General features: G+C 45.5%; 1 protein-coding gene across 1 annotated transcript in view; it reads left to right on the top strand.

Annotated features, from left to right (window-relative positions):
• The window catches only part of WDFY3 (WD repeat and FYVE domain containing 3), a 5,086,165-nt gene that overhangs the window by 318,188 nt on the left and 4,747,260 nt on the right, over positions 1 to 20,717 (top strand). The window lies entirely within an intron of this gene.

The raw sequence follows: 20,717 nt of genomic DNA, 5'->3' as shown, positions 1-20,717 counted from the left end.
GGCGTTTTCAGACCAACGACTCTCACCATTAAAACATTTTCTAAGTCGAAGACTCCTTCTAAATCTAAAAGGACTGCACTTCAGTCTCCTGTTCAAGACCCCATGCCTAAGAAACAGATGCTCAAAATGGCTGAAGTTTTGATTTCTTTAATCAGGGGTTCCCCAGCCCCCTCCTGACAAAAGGCCTAGACAAGAGGAAGATTATGCATCCTCTGAGCAAGTGTCCATTTCTTCAGACTCCTCTGAGGACCAAGACTACTCCTTCTCTCCTTATGAAGATTCTGATGCTGAGGACTCTATTCCCTCAGCTTCTCCTCCTGAAGACTACTCCTTTGGGGAAACTTTGCACACTATGAGGGAACATTTTCACTGTGAAGGTCAGGACTACTCTGATTCGAAAAAAAGGCTCAGAGAGATGTTCTTCGTCTCACATTGCTGCAGTCATAACCTGTGGGTAGTCCGCTGTCCTCGGTCGGCCCGAATACCAAAGAGTTAGGCTGGCGTCGGTCATGGTCGCCCGGAGCTGACGTCAGTACGTAGTAGTACTTAAGCGCATGACCGACGTCATATCCCCAGTCTTTCTTGCCGCGTGGTCCGAAGCAGAATCAGCGTTTGCAAGTGCCGTTCGGCGTTCTGAAATTTTCAATTTTCGTGTTTCAGACCTTAGACCAAGTTGGGCTAAGTACCCCGTTGGGGAAAATTTTTGTCTTTTCTTGCCTCGGTTAATCCGGATGTCAGAAAAAGTTAATAATTGTATTTCTTGTGGGAAACAGATACCTCATAGGGACTATCATTCTCTCTGTATTCCTTGCTTGGGGCCTGAGCACGACGTAGTCGGGTGTCGCTTTTGCGCTAGATTTAATAAGCGCACCATTAAACGTAGATTAGACTGTGCTAGGCTTGATGTCCTTCATGGATGCATCTGCAGTCATAACAGCTGGGTTGTCCTGTCGTCAGGCAGCCCGTCAGTCGGCCGGATTCCAAAGTCCGGGTCCGGCTTCGGCTGATGTCGCTCTTCACCCGACGTCATCTCTGTTGGTCTTCGGGTATAAAAGCATCAGCCGACGCCATTTTCCTCAGTCTTTCTTGCCGCGTGGCGCCCGAAGCAGAAGCTGTTCGCAAGTGCCGGTCGGTCGGATCCAGAGATTACTTCTACCGAATACTACTTCGAAGACTTCTAAAGCTAAGTACCCCGTTGGGGACTCTTTCTTGCCTCAGCCGATGTCAGAAAAAGTTAATAATTGTTTAACCTGTGGGAAACAAATACCTCATAAAGATTTCCATTCTTACTGTCTGCCTTGTTTAGGCCCAGCCCACGACGTAGCAGCCTGTTCAGCCTGCGCTTCTTTCAACCGACGAACGCTTAGGCCGGTCGGAGTTTGCAGAACAGTTTTCGGTTCTGACTTTGCGTCGTTATGTCGCCGGATCCTCCGACAACACTTTCTGCCAAAAAAACGCAAAGAAAAAGACCGACACTCGCGGTCCGTGGTTTCGGCCGAAACCATGCTTAAGCAAACCGCGAGTGTTTCGGTTTCGGCCGAAACCGGGAAAACTGATCAAGGTACAGCCGAATCTATCTCCACAGCTGAGGCCCCTGCTTCAACTCCTGAATTGGCCTCAGAAATTTTATCCACTACGGTGGCTGCCACTGACTTATCAGATACCATTCCCTTGGATGTCTCTACCCCAGCACGTGGTGCTGCTAGGCCTCCAGCAGCCATGTCCATTAAGGCCTTCGCCAGGGCTAAAGCAGCCAAGACTAAGAAAACAGTGCCTGTTAAACCACCCTCAACTAGGCCCTCTTCTAGTTCTCAAATGCTTACTTTGGCAGAAGATTTAATTTCATTAATTAGAGGATCTCAATCTCACCCTGACAGGGCCTCTCAGCCCCCAGAGAAGAGACCTAGGTCAGAGCCTCCTGAGCCAGTGTCCTCTGATGATTCTGCTGATGAATCAGACATAACTGATCAGCCAGAGGCCCCTTTCTCCAATTTTGAAGATTCTGATGCTGAAGAATCCATTCCAGCTGCTTCCCCTCCAGAAGAATTCTCCTTTGGGGAAACCTTACATGCCATGCGGGAGCAGTTCCAATGGCAGCAACAAGATTTTTCAGATTCCAGAAAAAGACTTAGAACCTTTCTGCACCTTCCACAGCACAGGCCCTTAGCTATACCTCCTGTTCTCTCTGTGGTAGATGATGCTTTCAACGATGTCTGCTCTGCTCCAGATTCATTACCCCCAGCCCCTGCCAAACCAGACAGATTTTACAGGGTACCAGATACCCATCACCACCTTTACAAGGCTCCACTTGCAGACCCCGAAACTATTTCCCAGGGTCCCAAGGCAGTAGCCGCGACCATAGCTAAAAACCCTATTCCTTCTGAAAGGGAAGCAAGGTCATTAGATAGATGGGGTAAAAAGGTTTACACTTCAGCTACTCTCTCAGCTAGAGCTTTAAACTGTCAGTTCCACATGATACAATACCAAGAGTTTATGCTTGATCAGTTAACTAAAAAGCTAACCACTGATGAATCTCTTGACAAGAAATATGTATTAGAAATGGTAAATAACATACAACAGGTTAGTAACCATTCCTTAAAATGTGGCTATGATGCACTGGAGGCTTCATTTAGATCAGCCATGACTGGCACAGTAATTAGAAGGCATGCATGGCTAAAGGAGCAAGCTCTACGGATCATGTTAAAGCTAAGTTGCTAGATGCTCCTATGGATAAGACAAGTTTGTTTGGTGCACCTGCCCAGCAGGTTATGAAGAAAATGGAAGAAAAGGCAAAATCAGTTCAAACTGTTAAAGATTTCCTGCAGGTTCAACCCCCTAGGTTTAGCAGGAACTGGCCTGCCAAAAATTGGTCCTTTCCTGACTCCACAAGATTTCAAAGGGGCAGGAATAGACGTCCCAGAGGCAGAAACCAATCCAGAGGAGGTGCCTACAGAGGACGACAGTGGCAAGGTAACAACAGAGGAACAGACACAACCACTGCCACTACATCAACACACCAACAGTGACTTAATCCTAAATCCGCCTACCAGGGAACAAATAGCAGCTCCTCTAGGCGGAAAGTTAACCTTATTTTCAAAAAAAAAACTGGCACCACATAACAAAAGACAAGTGGATTTTACAAACCATAGATCAAGGTTACCGATTCCATTTCCACACTTTACCAGTCCAAAGAGGAATGCCAAATCTACCTCCAAATCAAAAAACAGAGGCTTTACAACAGATAACGGAGTTAGCAAACATGAGAGCTGTGGAAAAAGTGCCAACAGCAGAGCAAGGAAAGGGGTTCTACTCCAGACTATTCCTAGTTCCAAGAAAGGAAAAAAGTTGGAGACCAATTCTCGACCTGTCTACCTTGAATACATACATCATTGTCCCAAAATTCAAAATGCTGACCCTACAGCAACTTCTTCCCATGCTGGGCAAGGAGTGTTGGCTGGTAACTCTAGATCTCAAGGAGGCATACCTGCACGTCCCCATTCGACCAATCTGCAGAAGATACCTCAGATTTCTTGCAGGATCAGAGCACTATCAATTCTCAGCATTGCCTTTTGGCTTATCTACTGCCCAGAGTATTCACAAAATGCCTGGCATCAGTAATCGCTCATTGCAGACTACAGGGAATTCAAATTTACCCATACCTGGACGACTGCCTGCTACAAGGGGACAACCAAAGCAAGTTGACAACAGATTTACGAAGGGTCATTTACTTGCTACAAGCACTGGGATACACAGTCAATTTACAAAAGTCAAGGCTGATACCATCCCAAACAAGGACATTCTTGGGAGCGGAATTGGACACAGTAAGGCAAATGGCATTCCTAACTACAGAAAAACAAAAAGAACTCCCTCTTTACTTCTTGGCACTAACAAAACTGAGCAAGTTAACAGCAAGAAAGGTACTGCAGGCCTTGGGTTTCATGGCATCATGCATAATCTTGGTCCCATTTGCCAGACTACATATGAGAAAACTACAGTGGTACCTAAGGAATTTATGGTCCCAACACAGACACAGTCTAGAAACAGAAATCCCACTAATTCCATGCTTAAAACAGGAGTTCCTATGGTGGGCTCAGGCATGCCAGTCCAACCCAGGCCTTCCCTTTCGCAGATGTCAAGCAAGCCAGAGCATCACAACAGACGCTTCAGACCTAGGATGGGGGCCCATATGCTGGACAAATGCGTGCAAGGATTGTGGACTCAGGATCAACTTCGCCTGCACATCAACCTAAAAGAAATGCTGGCCGTAAAACTGGCAATCCAAAAGTTCAGACCATTTCTCAAAGAGGGCCAGTTGATGATAAGGACAGACAACACCACAGTCATGTGGTACATCAACAAACAGGGAGGCACTCATTCATACCCCCTATGCAGAATGACTTTGGAGCTGTGGACCCTGGCACTCAGCTACAACATCCAGCTACAGGCAATATTTGTACCAGGAAAGCAAAATACTCTAGCAGACATATTAAGCAGAACCACATCAGATGCCCACGAATAGCACCTGCACCCGGACATCTTCAAGACCATCTCAAAGAAATGGGGAATGCCTCAGATAGATCTATTCGCATCACCTCACAATCAACAGCTCAAAAAATTCTGCACAAGGACATTCCACCCACTAGCATGGAAAGTGGATTCGCTCTCCTTCAGCTGGAAAGGCCTAACAGCATATGCATTCCCACCTCTTCCCTTGATACACAAAGTACTACTAAAGATCAAGGAAGAACATCCAAGGATAATCCTGATAGCTCCAAACTGGCCAAGACAACACTGGTACCCACTGCTGAGGAGCTTGTCTCGAAACAATATGTGGCCAATACCCTGATGCCTTTGATGCTAACTCAGAACAACTACAGCACCATACATCCAAACCTAAAACCTTTACAGCTGACTGCATGGAACATCACATAGCAGCAGCTAACCAAGAACTTTCCCAAAGAGTTAAAGACATTATTCTTGAAGCACGCAGACCTTCAACAAGAAGGAACTACGCTGGAAAATGGAAAAGGTTTGTCATTTGGAGTTCTGAAAGAGGAAAAGATGTGTCAAACATAGATATGCCTAACATTCTGGAGTATCTGGCCGAACTTCTCCATTCAGGCCTGTCCTACTCCTCCATCAAGATACATGCATCAGCTATTTCAGCAGAATACAGCTTTGATCCACCTGTTTTTCACACCCTTTGCTCAGGCAGTTTCTCAGAGGAATCAAGAATGTAAAACCTCCAAGGAAACCACCATTGCCAGCTTGGGACTTAAACTTCGTACTAGAAAAGTTGACACTATCACCCTTTGAACCAGCAGCAACAGCAGACCTACAACACCTGTCATGGAAAACTGCTTTCCTACTGGCAATTACTTCAGCAAGGAGGGTTTCAGAACTACAGGCCTTAATGGCAGTGCAACCCTTCCTAATCTTCCACCAAGATAGAGTGTCCATGAGGACTAATCCAACATTTATGCCTAAGGTGGTATCCAGAGTGTCTTTAAACCAGGCAATCCACCTACCTACCTTCTTTCCCAACCCACAAAACAGAGGGAAAGAATACTACATACATTGGATGTACATAGACAGCTACGCTACTACTTGGACAGAACCAAAAGCAACAGAAAGACTGACCAACTTTTGTGGCCTATGCAACAGGAAGGGAGGGAAAAGCTATTTCCAAACAGACAATCTCCAAATGGATAGGAAATTGCATACGATTCTGTTACTCCTTCCATGGAAAACCAATTCCACAGAACATAAGACCTCATTCTACAAGGGCAACAGCCACTACCGCAGCCTTCTTACGAGGAGTGGCTACCAAAGACATTATTGAGGCTACTTGGACCTCCGTGCATACATTTGCCAAGCATTATAATTTGCCTCTATATTCCAGATCCCGAGCAGGGTTTGCCACTGCTGTACTGCAAGGGATCCTAACCACACCATAATCTACCTTTATCCTCCTCCCTAGTTGGCTATGGTATTCTACCCAGCTGTTATGACTGCAGATGCATCCATGAAGGACATAGTACAGTTTTGTACCTACCATAAATGTAGATGTCCGAACTGGATAGCATCTGCAGTCAGGATTACCCTCCCTCCTTCCCTCTGAGGTACTCCTAGGGTGTTTTACCCTCCTAATAGCTAGCTGATGGGGAGTCTTTTATGGTGTATTTGTTTGTATATATGTACATACATGCTTATTTTTGTGTTACCTATATCCTTTTGGAAACATTGGCATCTATCCAAAATTTTTAGCCTTCAAGAGGGCTTCTGGCATCTGGGGCAAGAAACACTGAGGAAAATGGCGTCGGCTGATGCTTTTATACCCGAAGACCAACAGAGATGACGTCGGGTGAAGAGCGACATCAGCCGAAGCCGGACCCGGACTTTGGAATCCGGCCGACTGACGGGCTGCCTGACGACAGGACAACCCAGCTGTTATGACTGCAGATGCTATCCAGTTCGGACATCTACATTTATGGTAGGTACAAAACTGTACTTTTTCGGTAAGCGGTGTAACTACAATATGCCGTCAGATCCTCCGACGCCCGCTACCGCAAAAAAGCGAAAAGATAAATCTTTAAGGTCTAAACCGGATGAGTCGTCTGCGGACGCCCGGTTCTATGGAATCTACGGTTGAATCTGTGGATCCAGCCGAGGTCTCGGCTGAATCCCAGGGGGAACCTTTACTTTTGCAGGAGTTGGCCTCTCAGGAGTTAGGCCAGGCCGAGGGTGCTTCTCAAGTATCTGTAGTTCCATCCTTACAAAAGGTTATTAGGCCTTCTACTTCAGTGACTAAAGGCACTGCTAAGGTTAAACCTGGTCTTACTGGTGCGGGCCATAGCTCTAGTTCTTCAGGTTCTGTTCCTAAAAAACATATGTTGAAAATGGCAGAGGATTTGATTACTTTGATCAGGGTTCTATGCCCTCCGAAGAGGCCTAGGGTGGAGACAGATTTAGAGGGAATGGAGCATTCTTCAGATTACTCTGAGTCCTCAGCTGAGGATATTCAGGATTTTCCTCCCTATTCAGATTCGGATGCAGAGGATTCCTGTCCTTCTGCTTCACCTCCAGAGGATTTTTCCTTTTCTGAAACTTTGCATTCCATGAGGGAACATTTCAAGTGGGAAGGTCAGGATTTTTCAGACTCTCGAAACAGGCTTAGGGAATTTTTGTTTTTGCCACAACATAGGCCTTTGGCTATTCCCCCTGTTTTAGATGTTGTTCAGGATGTTTTTTCTGAAGCCTCACTTAATCCTGATTCTTTACCACCTGCCCCTGTCAAGCCAGACAGGTATTACAGAGTTCCAGAGGCACACAAATATTTGTATAAGAGTCCTAGGGCTGACCCGGAAACTATTGCTCAAGGGCCGAAGGGTATCAGGGCTTTTGTGGTTAAGAATCCAGTTCCTTTGGATAAAGATTCTAGAGCGTTGGATAGGTGGGGGAAAAAAGTGTACACCTCTTCTACGTTAGCTATGAGGGCTTTAAATTGCCAATTTCATATGCTGAAGTATCAGAATTTTCTGTTAGGCCAATTGAAATCTAAGGTAGAAGCTTTATCTGAGGGTATAGAGTGTAAGGAATTGCAGGACTTGGTTCTTGCTTCAGATCAAGTTGGTAAACATTCCCTGCAGTGTGGCTTTGATGCTCTTCAGGCTTCATCCAGGGTGGCTGCTACTGGTTCAGTTATTCGTAGACATGCCTGGCTTAAGGATCAAAATTTGTCAGAGCATGTTAAAGCTCGGATTTTGGATGCTCCTCTTCAATCTGAAGTTCTTTTTGGTTCCCCTGTGGAGTCAGTTTTGAAAAAGATGGAAGATAAAGCTAAGTCTATGCAGACGGTTAAGGAGTTTTTGCAAGTGCAGCCCCCTAGGTTTAGCAGGAATTGGCCTGCAAGGGGATGGTCCTACCTTTCTTGGGTTTTTCAGTCTAGGGGCGGGTCTAGGCGTAGGGCAGGGCTCATGCTCAGGGTTCTTTCAGACCTAGGACTTGGAGTTCTCCTGCACAATCTTCTGGTGAGGGCAGGGGTCAGCCTTTTCGTAAACAGACCCAATGACCTGTATCTTCAGCTGCCAGATCCTTCTTTTCTGGCAGCTCCTCTAGGAGGAAAGTTGGCACTTTTCAAACAAAATTGGCATTTGGTCACCCAGGACAAATGGGTGTTGGAAATAATAAATCAAGGCTACAAGTTTTATTTTCACACTTTTCCCCCCTTCAAAGGCATGCCGGATGTACCTCCTCAGCAAAGGCTGGAGGCTCAGGAACAAATTTCTTTGCTTTTACAGATGGGAGCAATCCAGGTGGTACCTCCGTCAGAAGTAGGCCTAGGGTTTTATTCCTGTCTATTCCTAGTGCCAAAGAAAGGAAACACTTGGAGGCCAATTCTGGATTTGTCCATTCTCAATACATACCTAGACATTCCAAAGTTCAAGATGTTAACATTACAGCAACTTCTGCCTATGCTAGGAAAAGATCACTGGATGGTAACTCTGGATCTCAAAGAGGCCTATCTTCACATTCCTATCAGGCCCAGCTGCAGGAGATTCCTGCGGTTTCGGGCTGGTACTTCTCATTATCAGTTCTCTGCATTGCCCTTTGGTTTATCTACTGCGCCCAGGGTGTTCACAAAGGTTCTGGCTCCTGTTATAGCTTTCTTCAGACTGAGGGGAATACAAATTTATCCTTATCTGGACGATTGCCTGATTCTTGCTCAAGACAAAGACAAGTTACTTCAACATCTACAGTATGTAATGGCAGTTTTAAGGTGCCTAGGGTATTCTGTGAACGAAATAAAGTCCAGTCTAGTACCCTCTCAGGACATGTGTTTTCTGGGTGTGAGACTGAATACAGCTTCTCTTACACTTACTAAACACTTACTTACAAGTACCCAAATTCAAGATGCTAACTCTACAGCAGCTACTTCCCATGTTGGGCAAGGAAGCATGGCTAGTAATGTTGGACCTCAAGGAGGCATACCTGCATGTCCCTATCAGACAAAGTTGCAGAAGATACCTCCGTTTCATTGCAGGTTCAACCCATTACCAATTCTCTGCGCTGCCCTTTGGCTTATCTACTGCGCCCAGAGTTTTCACAAAATGCCTGGCACCAGTAATTGCATACTGCAGACAAAGAGGAATTCAAATATATCCATACCTGGATGACTGCCTCATCCAAGCAGAAAGCAAAGACATTCTCTTACATCATCTGGCCTTTGTAAATCATCTACTAAACTGCCTGGGGTACACAGTAAACGAAAAGTAGTCAAAACTAGTACCCTCACAAAAAATGACATTCCTGGATGCCAGTTTGAATGCAACGGCCCAGAAGACTTATCTTACGGCAGACGAGCAACTACAACTGACTCAGTATTTCAAGACAATGGCAACAAAGACCCAGTTAACTGCAAGAAAAAGTCTGCAGGCTTTGGGCTTCATGGCATCTTGCATACTAATAATACCATTTGCAAAGCTGCATATGAGGAAATTACAGTGGTACCTAAAAAGCGTATGGTCTCAACACAGCCACAGCTTGGACACAATGATATCTCTCATTCCCTGCCTACAACAGGAATTTCTATGGTGGTCAGAGGCATGTCACCTCAACAAGGTTCAGCCTTTCACCTTGCCCCCATCCAGGCAAACTATCACAACAGATGCTTCAGACTACGCCTGGGGTGCACACATGGCAGGACAATGCATTCAAGGCTTATGGGCTGCAGATCAAAGAAATCTGCACACAAATCAAAGAGAGATGCTAGCTCTGACAGCCTTCAAGGATCTATTACATCCAGGACAGCTTACAATAAAGATGGACACCACCACAGTAATGTGGTACATAAACAAACAAGGGGGTACACATTCCTATTCTCTATGCAGGCAAGCAATGATCTTATGGAACACTGCTCTGGCCTACCAAGTCCAGTTACAAGCTCAATTCCTGCCAGGACAGAAGAACACATTGGCAGACGACCTCAGCAGAAACATCAAGGATCCCCACGAGTGGAAACTAGATCCACAAATATTTGCAATGATAACTCAAAAATGGGGCCTTCCAGACATAGACCTGTTTGCCAGTCCTCAAAACTATCAACTGACAAAATTTTGTACAAGGACATTTCACCATCAAGCTTGGAAAGTGGACGCTCTCTCTTTCAGTTGGAAAAACCTGACAGTATATGCCTTCCCTCCATTGCCTCTTCTCACAAAGGTTCTTTAGAAAGTCAAAAAGGAGAGACCACGACTGATTCTCTTAGCCCCAGACTGGCCACACCAGCACTGGTATCCGCTATTGAAAAATATGGCCCACAGCCCACCATGGATATTGCCTCAAATCCCCCATTGGCTCACAACAAAACAATCAGATTCTTCACAGCCAGCTCAAAACTTTACATCTGGCTGTATGGCAAATCAACTAAACATCCAACCAGCTCCTCTTTCTCAAGCAGTTCTGGATGTTATTCTGAAGCCAGGAGGCCAAGCACCAGGAAGGCTTATTCGGACAAATGGAAAAGGTTTTGTGCCTGGAACCAAGCTAAAGGCCAAGACACAATTCAGCCTCACATTCTACAGTATTTAGCTGAGATGTTGCACAAAGGACTTTCCTTTTCCTCAATTAAAATCCATGCTTCAGCTATTTCAGCTCACTACAACACGGATCCACGTTTATTTTCACATCCTCTTCTAAGGCAGTAAGTCAGAGGGGCAAAAGAAATTAGACCACCCAGGAGAGCTCCTACACCAACATGGGACCTCAATTTTGTTCTGGAAAAACAAACGCTACCTCCCTTTGAACCAGCTTTCTCTGCAGATCTTCAGTTCCTATCATGGAAGACTGCCCTACTCCTAGCAATAACTTCAGCTAGAAGAGTCTCAGAGCTACAGGCACTAATGGCAGTGGAACCTTTCCTAATTTTTCATCAAGACAGAGTTTCTCTACGAACTAATCCTTCCTTTATGCCTAAGGTGGTTTCCATTGTAGCTTTAAATCAAACCACCCACTTACCCACCTTCTTCCCCAATCCACAGAACAAAGGTGAGAGACTCCTGCATTCCTTGGACATTCACAGGCAGCTTCGTTACTACTTGGACAAAACTAAGGCTTTCAGAAAATCTGACCAGCTCTTTGTAGCCTATGCTACAGCTTCTCAAGGGAAGGCTATATCTAAGCAAACCATTTCTAAATGGATAGGTCATTGCATACGGTTCTGCTTTACCCATCATGGGAAACCAGTTCCTGTTACCATTAGATCCCACTCTACCAGGGCAACAGCTACCTCTACAGCCTTTCTCAGGGGGGTTCCAACCAAGGAAATTTAGAAGCTGCAACTTGGAGTTCAGTACACACCTTTACCAAACACTATCACTTACCTCTTTACTCTAAGTCCAGGGTGGGCTTCGCCACTGCAGTTCTGCAGGGCCTTATAGCCTCCACTAACCCTCTATGATACCTCCCCCCTTACCTTAGCTTTGGGATTCAACCCAAGTGTGATGACTGCAGCAGGGTAACACGATGAACATAGTACAGTTTTGTACCTACCATAAATGTAGATGTTCGAGTGTTCACCCTGCTGCAGTCCAGGTTACCCCCCCTCCATCCCCTCTAATCTACTGGCTAAATCTCTTCAATGCCTTACTGATGTATTTACTTATAGCTGAAGGCATTTTGTGTTTGTACAGTGGTTACTCCATTTGGTACTCATTTCTGACCACCTTTTGGGGGGCACCTGACATCTGGGGCAAAAAAAACTGAAGAAAATGGCGTTGGTTGCGTTATATATATCCCTGGCGCACTGACATCACGGAAGAGGCGACAGCAACCGACGCCGGACCAAGACTTTGGAATTCCGGCTGACTGCGGGACCGCCTGACGACAGGATAACCCAAGTGTGATGACTGCAGCAGGGTGAACACTCGAACATCTACATTTATGGTAGGTACAAAACTGTACTTTCCTTAGAGGGGCCAAAAATTTAAGACCCCCCCCCCCAGGAGAGCTCCCACTCCAGCCTGGGACCTTAACTTTGTATTGGGAAAACTTACACTTCCCCCCTTTGGGAACCGGCTGCTACATCAGAGCTGAAATTCTTCTCATGGAAAACAGCTTTACTTCTAGCTATCACTTCAGCAAGAAGAGTGTCTGAACTGCAGGCCCTTATGGCAGTGGAACCCTTCATTATTTTCCATGCGGACAGGGTTTCCCTCAGTACTAACCCATCTTTTATGCCCAAGGTGGTGTCTAGTGTGGCTTTAAACCAGTCCATTCATTTGCCTACTTTTTTCCGTAATCCTCAAAATAAAGGAGAAAGGATACTGCACTCTCTAGACTTGCACAGACAGCTTAGATTCTATTTGGACGGGACTAAGTCTCTCAGAAGATCTGACCAGCTGCTAGTCAGCTTTGCTGCAGGGGCAGAGGGGAAGGCCATTTCAAAGCAAACCATATCTAAATGGATAGCACACTGCATCCATTTCTGCTACACGCACCATGGAAAACCTACCCCACAGGGGATAAGAACACATTCCACTAGGGCTACATCTACCGCTACTGCATTTCTCAGAAGAGTCCCTACCATGGACATCCTGGAAGCTGCAACCTGGAGCTCTGTATACACTTTCACCAAGCTTTACCACTTGCCTATCTTTTGTAAATCCAGAACTGGATTTGCCACAGCAGTCTTACAGGGCCTGATTGCCAGGCCTAATGCTTCTTAATCTACCTCCACTCAACCCAAATGTGATTACTGCAACAGTGAAACACAAAGAACATAGTACAGTTGTGTACACTTACCGTAAATGTAGATATTCGAGTGTATTCACGGTTGCAGTCCTGGTTACCCTCCCTCCAGCCCCCTGATTGTCTTTGCTTTGACCTATCCTATTTGGTTTGGTATATCTTATATTGTGTATTTTTTTTTTTTTTTGCTGAGGGTGTTCCACACCATATAATTGCTTCCTATTTTGGGGGCACCTGACATCTGGGGAAGAAAAACTGATGTAACGGCATCGGCTGCGTGTTTTATACCCCTGACGACCTGGCGTCATGGAAGAAGCAACAGCACCCCACGCAGAAATCCCAAGACTTCAGTATTCAGGCCGGCTGAGGGCTACTTGCAGGCAGATAACCCAAATGTGATGACTGCATCAGTGAATACACTCCATCTACATTTATGGTATGTGTACACAACTGTACTTTTCTCCTCCCTTTGAACCAGCAGCATCTGTAGACTTGCAATTCCTTTCTTGGAAGATGGCCTTTTTGGTGGCCATTACTTCGGCCAGGAGGGTATCAGAACTTCAAGCCTTATCCATTAAAGTTCGTTATATGGTTTATATAAGGACAGGGTTTCCCTGTGCACGAATCCGTCTGTCCTTCCTAAAGTGGCTTCTGCGAACAATGTTAATCTGCCTGTTTTCTTTCCAAGCTTGCAAAATAGAGGTGACTACAAGTTACATTTGTTGGATGTACATAGGCAATTGAGGTTTTACCTGCACAGAACAAAACCCTTCCAGAAATCGGATCAACTGTTTTCTATTCAAGACCCTTTTTAGGTGAAACGGTTTCCAAAGTTACCATTGTGAGATGGATTTCCCAGTGCATTCTATGGACATACTCTGAGGCATCTTCCTGCCAAGCCTGATTAAAGCCCACTCCACTAGATCTATGGCAGCTTCAGACGCTTTCTGGTCTAGGGTGTCGCTGGATGACATTTGTTCTGCAGCTACTTGGTCCTCATCTCATACCTGTATTTCACATTACAAATTGGACATGGTATCCTGGGGCAGAGCATTCTTTTTCTCCGCCGTGCTCCGTAATATCCTTCCATGAGGGCCACCCAGATATAGGTAGCTGGTGACTCTGTCCCACAGGTTGAAAATCAACTCAAGTAAACTACTTCAGATAAAGAAGTTATGTACTCACCATAACATTCCATCTGAGTAGGTGTACTTCATTTGTCTCCCTCCTTCCCCCTAACCTTGCCACAATTGTCCTACTTTGATATTTGGGAGAGGTGCACACTCGTGGCTCTCCTGCTTATGTTTGTTCTAAATTATCTGAACCTTTAGTGTTAAGGTTTTCTTGGGTCAGGCTTATGCTTCTGAGGCAGCAAGCTCGATCTGAGGGAAGAAGGAGATGGAGGGGCATCATGGGTAGGGGAGGAGCTTGGAGCTCAGATCAGAAGCTGGTGATGCGGCAGTCTTGGATCCGATCTGGATCCGAATACCCACAGGTTGAAGACAAATGAAGTACAACTACTCACATGGAACGTTATGGTGAGTACAAAACTTCTTTTTACATTATGATTAACTTGCAGATGCTGCCAGCAATTTTTGGAGCAGTACTTCCAGTAACATCAGCTGCCATCTGCATTGTAACCTGAACTTGTGAAAGGATGGTACATTTGCAGTATTGTTTAATCCAGAAAATGGTTATTCTTGTGTCATTTAATTGCTATGCTGCATTTTCATTACTCACATAGCAGTATTTTTAACCTAAGACATTTCCCAATATTTACAGATTTCTTATGCATCTGAAATATGTACTTGATGATTAATTTGTGCTATAAAGAAAAAAAAATGCCAGATTATTTTACTGTTCAACTTGTCATCTGTTACTGGCAGATGTTCTTCTTGTTTCACTGTTCCAGTCATTACATTTGGGTAATCTGCTGGCAGGTTGCCCTCAGTCGGCCTGAATATCAAAGTCTTGGGTCCTGCGTCGGTTGCTCTCTCCTCTTCCATGACGTCAGGTCGTCAGGGGTATAAAACATGCAGCCGACACCATTTTCTTTAGTCTTTCTTGCTGCGCGGTGCCCGAAGCAGAAGCAGTTCGCAAGTGCCGGTTGGCCGACTCCTGAAATTTTCGCATTCGAGTTTAAGAACCGAAGTCTTCAATTAAAGCCAAGTACCCCATTAGGGAAACATTTTCTTGCTCCTTACCGATGTCAGTAAAAGTTAATAACTGCATTACTTGTGGGAAACAAATACCTCATAAGGATTTTCATTTGTGCTGTATTTCTTGCCTAGGCCCAGATCATAACGTGCCTTGCTGTCGGTTTTGTGCTAGATTTAACCAACTATTAAGCGTCAGTATATCTTTGATTCATAATATTTTGGAATCAGATTTAATTACCCTGAAATGTCGTCTGAAAGCAGTCCGACTACCGGAGTTCACAAAAAACGCAAAGAAAAGGATGGAGACAGACCGTCGAGGTCCAAAACCGATGACGAAGCTTCTCCTAAGCCAGTTGCTGGTTCGCCAGTACTCAGTGAGGCAATTTCGCAGCCCCTGATACCCGCTACTTTAGAGTCACAAGCCTCTACCGAGACCCTTGTGGAGTCCGGCATGCAGCGAGATTCTCTGAGTATTGTACCCTCGGATGTCTCTGCCTCGGATGTGTCCGGAGCCGCTGAGCAAGCACCAGCTTCTGAGGGTGTTTTCAGGCCTCAGCATTTCTGTATAAAACCGACGCCAGCTTCAGAAACAAAGACAAAAGCAACTTCTAAGGCTAAAAATTCGACGCATGAGCCACGTGCTCAGGCCTGTATGCCCAAAAAACAGATGATCAAAATGGCCAAAGACTTTATTACCTTGATCAGGGGTTCCCAACCCCTCGCCCCCCGATAAGTGGCCTAGGCAAGACACTGATTATGAATCTTCAGATCAGGTTTCTATTTCTTGATTCCTCTTCTGATCAAGAACTTTCTATTTCACCCTATGAGGATTCAGATGCAGAGGAATCCATCCCACCTGCATCTCCTCCTGAAGATTATTCTTTTGGAGAAACCTTGCATACTTTGAGGGAACATTTTCATTGGGAGAGTCAGGATTTCTCAGAATAGAAAAAGAGGCTTAGGGATTTCCTTCTTCCTCAGCATAGGCTTTTGGCCATACCTCCTGTATTAGACATTGTTGATGATGTTTTCGGAATCAAGCATGGCTCCAGATTCCCTACTTCCGGCTCCTGGTAAGCCAGACAGATATTACAGGGTTCCTGACTCCCACAAATTTTTATTTAAAAATCCTACTGCTGACCCTGAAACTATCACACAGGGTCCCAAAGGTGGAAAGGCCTCTACAGCTACGAATCCTACCCCCTCTAATAAAGATTCCGGGGCGCTGGATAGATGGGGAAAGAAGGTTTATATGTCTGCAACCTTGGCAATTACGGCCTTAAACTGCCAGTTTCATATGCTTAAATATCAACAGCATGTTATGAGATTATTGAAACAGAAAATGATGTTGATTTCTGAATGTGTGGAAAATAAAGAATTACAGGAATTATTGCATGCAGCAGAACAGGTTGGAAAGCATACTTTGCAATGTGGTTTTGATTTCTTGGAGGCCTCCTGCAGGGCCGCAGATGTTCTTCATCTCACATTGCTGCAGTCCTTACACTTGGGTAGTCCGCTGTCCTCGGTCGGCCCGAATATCAAAGTATAAGGCTGACGTCGGTCAAGGCGCTTTAGACTGACATCAGGACGTCAGGGTACAAATGCGCATGACCGACGTCATATCCTCAGTCTTTTTTGCCGCATGGTCCGATGCAGAAGCAGCGTTGCAAGTGCCGGTTGGCGTTCTGAAATTTTTCGATTTCGGAGTTTCAGACCGAGTCAGAGTTGGCTAAGTACCCCGTTGGGGAATATTTAAGTTTTTTCTTGCCTCAGTGGTTTACCGGATGTCAGAAAAAGTGAATAACTGTATTTCTTGTGGGAAACAGATACCGCATAGAGATTATCATACTTTGTGTATTCCTTGTTTGGGGCCTGAGCACGACGTTGTTGGGTGTCGCTTTTGTGCTAGGTTCAATAAACGCACTATTAAGCGAAGGTTAGATTGTGCCAGGTTGGTCTTTGGGAAGCGGTGCAATTATAATATGCCGTCGGATGCTCCGACGCCTGCTTCTTCGAAGAAGCGCAAAGACAAAGCAGCTAAACCCAGGCTAGAAGAGTCGTCCGAACCGGACGCCGGTTCTTTAGTGGCGTCAGTGGAACCGGTGGTTCCACCGGAGACTACTCTGGTATCTCAGGGGGAAACTTTGATATTGCAGGATGTGGCCTCTCAGGAGGCAGGTCAAGCTGAAGGGGCTTCTCAGGTTACTATACTCCCCTCACTTCCTAGGGTGGTTAGGCCCTCTCTTTCTGTTTCCAAGGCTTCTCCCAGAGGCAGGCCAGGTTTAGCTTCGGTTGGGGTCTCTCCTAGCTCTTCAGGATCTGTGCCCAAGAAGCAAATGCTTAAAATGGCAGAAGATTTAATTACATTGATTAGAGGTTCTTTGCCCCCTCCTGATAAGAGGCCTAGGGTTGAACCAGAGTCGGGGAGTTTTGAGCAGGCTTCGGATGTGTCAGAGTCTTCGGCTGAAGACTTGCAGGAGTATTCCCCTTATTCTGATTCTGATGTGGATGATTCTACTCCTTCTGCTTCTCCCCCAGAGGATTTTTCTTTTTCAGAGACTCTTCATTCCATGAGGGAGCATTTTAAGTGGGTAGGTCAGGACTTCTCTGATTCCAGGAAAAGGCTTAGGGAATTTTTGCTTTTGCCCCAGCATAGGCCTTTAGCTATACCACCTGTTCTGGATGTTGTGGAAGATGTGTTTGCAGAGGCTTCACTTAATCCTGATTCTTTGCCTCCTGCTCCTGTTAAGCCAGACAGGTATTACAGGGTGCCTGAGGCTCATAAATTTCTTTATAAGAGTCCTAGGGCGGACCCAGAAACTGTTAGTCAGGGACCTAAGGGTGTTAAGGCCTCTGTGGTAAAAAATCCGGTTCCTCCGGATAAAGAAGCCAGAGCTTTGGATAGATGGGGAAAGAAAGTCTATACTTCTTCCACCTTAGCTATGAGGGCTTTGAATTGCCAGTTTCACATGTTGAAATATCAAAATTATCTTCTTTCTCAATTGAAGTCTAAGATAGATGCTCTGGCGGAAGGTATTGAGTGTAAAGAATTGCAAGATTTGGTACATGTCTCTGAACAGGTGGGCAAGCATTCGTTACAATGTGGTTTTGATGCTGTACAGGCCTCGTCTAGGGTGGCTGCCACTGGGTCAGTTCTTCGCAGGCACGCCTGGCTGCGGGATCAGAATTTATTTGAACATGTTAAGACAAGGATTTTGGATGCTCCTTTACAGTCTGATGTGTTTGGTGCACCTGTGGAGTCAGTCTTGAAGAAAATGGAAGACAAAGCAAAATCTATGCAGGCTGTTAAAGATTTTTTGCAAGTTCAGCCTCCGAAATTTAGTAGGAATTGGCCTGCTAAGGGGTGGACGTACCCTTCTTATGATTAGTCTAGGGGTAGATCTAGACGTGGTAGAGGCAGAGCTCAGAGCTCCTTCAGGCCTAGAACAGGGAGTTCACCTGCACAATCTTCGGGTGAGGGCAGGGGCCAGTCCTTTCGTAAACAGGCCCAATGACCTACCTTTTCAGCTGCCAGATCCTTCTTGCCTGGCAGCACCTTTGGGAGGAAGGTTGGCGCTCTTCAAGGAAAATTGGAGTCTGGTTACCCAAGACAGATGGGTATTGGATATCATACACCAAGGTTACAGGTTTTATTTCCATACCTTGCCTCCTTTCAGAGGCATGCCGGACGTTCCTCCTCAGCAAAGACTAGAAGCTCACAAACAAATTTCTCTGTTGTTACAAATAGGAGCCATACAACCGGTCCCTCTGCCAGAAGTGGGCCTAGGATTTTATTCTCGCCTGTTCCTAGTACCAAAGAAGGGGAACACGTGGAGACCAATTTTAGATTTATCTATCCTCAACACTTATTTGGACATTCCCTAGTTCAAAATGTTGACATTACAACAGCTTTTACCTCTGCTGGGCAAAGACCACTGGATGGTGACTCTGGATCTCAAGGAAGCTTACCTTCATGTTCCTATCAGGCTAAGCTGCAGGAAGTATCTACGTTTTCGGGCTGGGACTTCTCATTATCAGTTCTCTGCATTGCCCTTTGGCTTATCTACTGCCCAGAGTGTTCACGAAAGTTCTGGCTCCAGTGATAGCTTTCCTCAGGCTGAGAGGAATACAGATCTATCCTTATTTGGACGACTGCCTGATTCTGGCCCAAGAAAGGGACGAACTTCTTCATCATTTACAGTATGTGATAGCAGTGCTAAGATGCCTGGGGTATTCTGTGAACAAAATAAAGTCCAGTCTAGTACCCTCTCAGGACATGTGCTTTCTGGGTGTGAGGCTGAATACAGCATCCCAGATGGCCTTTTTGACCCCGGACAAACAAAAGAATCTTTCTCTGTACTTCCGTCAATTGTCTCATCAGTCCAGGCTGACTGCAAGGACAGTCCTTCAAGCCTTGGGGTTCATGGCATCTTGTATTCTGGTGCTTCCCAATGCCAAACTGCATATGAGGAAGTTACAATGGTATCTCAAAAATGTGTGGACACAGCACTGCCAAGATTTGGACACTGTCATTCAGATAATACCTTGCATTCAAAAGGAATTTTGTGGTGGGCTCAGGAATGTCACCTAAACAAGGGACTCTCTGTGACCCGGCCAGAGGCGAGTCAGATTCTACGACAGATGCCTCAGACAAAGCTTGGGAGCTCATCTAAATGGAAAATGGGTACAAGACACGTGGCCTGCCAGACTTCAACATCTACATATCAACTTGAAGGAGATGTTAGCAGTCCAATTTGCATTGATAGCCTTCAAAGACTTACTCCTTCCAGGGCAGGTGTTGGTTCTAACAGACAACACAACTGTCATGTGGTACATCAACAAGCAAGGGGGAACACATTCTTATCCTCTATGCAGACAAGCAATGATTTTGTGGGAGACTGCTCTCAGTTTACAGCTGAATCTTCAAGCAAGGTTTCTGCCGGAGCACAGAACTCCTTAGCAGATGTGTTAAGCAGACGAATTATGGATCCCCACGAGTGGAAATTGGATCCTCATGTATTTCAGAAATTGACAGTGTTATGGGGAACTCCAGACATAGATCTGTTCGCTTCTCCACTGAACCACCAGCTGCCAAAGTTTTGCACAAAAAGGTTTCATCCCACAGCTTGGAAAGTGGATGCTCTTTCATTCAGTTGGAGCAAGCTTCATGTGTATGCCTTTCCACCTCTACCTCTCCTCCCAAAGGTACTCCTAAAGGTCAGACGGGACAAGCCAAAGATGATTCTAATAGCTCGGATTGGCCTCGACAGCACTGGTACCCATTACTGAGAAGTCTGGTAAGGGAACCTCCATGGCCTTTGCCTTCGATTCCACACCTACTGTCTCAGGAGGACAGTCATTTACTCAATGTCAAACTCCACTCTCTTCACCTAACAGCCTGGCATATTCTGTTTTAAACCCTGGAGGGTGCCAGCTTCCACAGCAAGTTTTGAATGTTATTTTGGAGGCCAGAAGGCCTAGTACAAGGAAAGTGTACGCAGATAAATGGAAGAGATTTTTCTTTTGGAGTGCAGCAAAGCAATTTGATATTTCTAAACCTAATTTAAGTGTGGCCCTTCAATATCTTGCTGAGTTACTGGACAAAGGTTTGTCCTTCTCTTCTATTAAAGTTCATGCTGCAGCAATTTCTGCACATTATGACTGTGACCCACCTTTGTTTTCTCATCCTTGGTTTAAGCAATTTCTTAGAGGGGCGAAGAATTTAAGACCCCCACGTAGAGCTCCTACTCCTGCTTGGGATCTCAATTTTGTGTTGGAGAAACTTACTCTACAACCTTTTGAGCCTGCAGC

Source organism: Protopterus annectens, chromosome 17.part0, assembly GCF_019279795.1.
Source record: "Protopterus annectens isolate FY-2018-M chromosome 17.part0, PAN1.0, whole genome shotgun sequence".
Lineage (NCBI taxonomy): Eukaryota > Metazoa > Chordata > Ceratodontiformes > Protopteridae > Protopterus > Protopterus annectens.
The sequence above is the reverse complement of the archived record's forward strand: the minus strand, read 5'-3'. Positions and strand labels throughout refer to the sequence as shown.